This window comes from Schistocerca nitens, chromosome 7 (assembly GCF_023898315.1).
Source record: "Schistocerca nitens isolate TAMUIC-IGC-003100 chromosome 7, iqSchNite1.1, whole genome shotgun sequence".
Classification (NCBI taxonomy): domain Eukaryota; kingdom Metazoa; phylum Arthropoda; class Insecta; order Orthoptera; family Acrididae; genus Schistocerca; species Schistocerca nitens.
Window position 1 is genome coordinate 310,176,325 of NC_064620.1, and position 2,500 is coordinate 310,178,824.

The window sequence follows — 2,500 nt, forward strand, 5'->3', positions numbered from 1 at the left end:
AATCGGACCAGCACACTGCAGATGTCCACCGCGCTTCGCACCGGGCCCGCGAGGACCCACTTTGGCCGCACGGCGCCGCGCGTTGGGTGCGCCGGCGCGCAGCTGCGCCGCCTGCCGCGTCCGTCGGCCGGCGCGCCTGCCACTGGGCGCCCCCACCAGCCGGCTGTAGCGCGTGCGCCCACGCAGCGCGCGGCCAGCACGCCGGGCGCTCCCCCCTCACCGGCCGGGGACGGTCCCACCCAGCCACCGCCGCGTATCGCTTCATACCCACATGCCCACTCACGTTCGTGGGTATGACGGGTGTCGCTGAAGCAACCAGTTAATACCTGTACCGATTGTCGCAATCAATGATTCACCTCCAGCGTATACAACCGCGCAACAACGGATTTCCAGTTCATTTGCGTAACTTGGGCAGCAAACGTAGACGTCCATCTACATTTGCAAATTCAGTGGGTCTTGCATGCCTGGATGATATGCGTCACGACACGCCACATCAGCCCACATACATGCTGCGACGTATGCACGAGAGAACACGTGGAAGGTGGCCCGCGTACGTATGCGAATGCCATTGCACAGCTGCGAAGCTCATTGAACACGCAAACTCCCGCCTGACGAACTAGAGGCGACAGGGGAGCGATATAAGTCTTACAGCAGTACACATTACAGTGGATAGCGGGACCATGTGGAACGTACGCACCACTCGCTAGATGTTGTGAGGGTACGCACCGTAACATGAATCAATACGCAGGACACCAGAGAGTGCGAGCACTGACCTATGTTGAGAGGGTTGCGATTAGGCAACGCTACATGAATGTTTCAATTCATATAACAATTACAGGTTAGGTTAGGGCGCAACGTGCGTTAGGTTAGGGCGCAACGTGCGTTAGGTTAGGGCGCAACGTGCGTTAGGTTAGGGCGCAACGTAGGTTAGGTTAGGGCCCAACGTAGGTTAGGTTAGGGCCCAACGTAGGTTAGGTTAGGGCCCAACGTAGGTTAGGTTAGGGCCCAACGTAGGTTAGGTTAGGGCCCAACGTAGGTTAGGTTAGGGCCCAACGTAGGTTAGGTTAGGGCCCAACGTAGGTTAGGTTAGGGCCCAACGTAGGTTAGGTTAGGGCCCAACGTAGGTTAGGTTAGGGCCCAACGTAGGTTAGGTTAGGGCCCAACGTAGGTTAGGTTAGGGCCCAACGTAGGTTAGGTTAGGGCCCAACGTAGGTTAGGTTAGGGCCCAACGTAGGTTAGGTTAGGGCCCAACGTAGGTTAGGTTAGGGCCCAACGTAGGTTAGGTTAGGGCCCAACGTAGGTTAGGTTAGGGCGCAACGTAGGTTAGGTTAGGGCGCAACGTAGGTTAGGTTAGGGCGCAACGTAGGTTAGGTTAAGGCGCAACGTAGGTTAGGTTAAGGCGCAACGTAGGTTAGGTTAAGGCGCAACGTAGGTTAGGTTAAGGCGCAACGTAGGTTAGGTTAAGGCGCAACGTAGGTTAGGTTAAGGCGCAACGTAGGTTAGGTTAAGGCGCAACGTAGGTTAGGTTAAGGCGCAACGTAGGTTAGGTTAAGGCGCAACATAGGTTAGGTTAAGGCGCAACATAGGTTAGGTTAAGGCGCAACATAGGTTAGGTTAAGGCGCAACATAGGTTAGGTTAAGGCGCAACATGGGTTAGGTTAAGGGATGGTGTATGAGGGGGGGAGGGGACGAGGTTCGTTCATAGTGATGATGGTAAGTGGACGCCTGAGGCACCCTGAGATGTGTCACGTCAGGATGCACCTTTGGCTCAGGGGAGGTGGTGCGCCGGTTCCGTGGGTGTGGCAAGGGAGTGGCAGACCTGTGTCTTTCATTCCTGCCATTGCTTATATGCTGTGAGACACGCCAGTGTGGTGGTGTTGGCTGCACCCCTGTGTAGCACATGTGTGGGTGTTTGTGGCTTATCTGCGTAATGATGGTTGTTGGAAGAGTGAGATATTCTGTTTTTGGGGTGGACCTCCTGGTTTTGTTATCATAGTGTGAATGGTGTAATGTGGCGGAGAGGATGCACTGGATGTTGTTCCATGGTGGTGCTTAGATATTGTGTCTGTGTCTGTTACAGCCAGAGAGTAGTGTGTGATAGGGTGTCTGGGTGACGTGTAGTTCACATTGTGTGCACAGACTGTCAGCATGTATAGGGACAGTTGTATGTCGTATGTCATCTATATTCCGATGGCTCTGCATCTATTAGTTATCAGCGCCATGTATCAGTTTAATCTGGTTGCAGTCTCGTGGTGTTCTATCTCTGTACAGTAGTAGAGGTGCGACTGCACTACGTAGCTACCCCTTGCGGCAGCTTTCCCCGGTGTATGGCATATGATTATCAGCAATGAGTCGATTAGTGACAACTGGTCGTGTGACAACGTCACATGTCTGCGGGTGGGATACGCTACAACCTGCTTGTGGGTCAGGGCTCAGTAATGCTCTCCTCACACTGAGCGCTCGGACCGTCATTACCCGTCTGCGTGATATATTGCGGAGC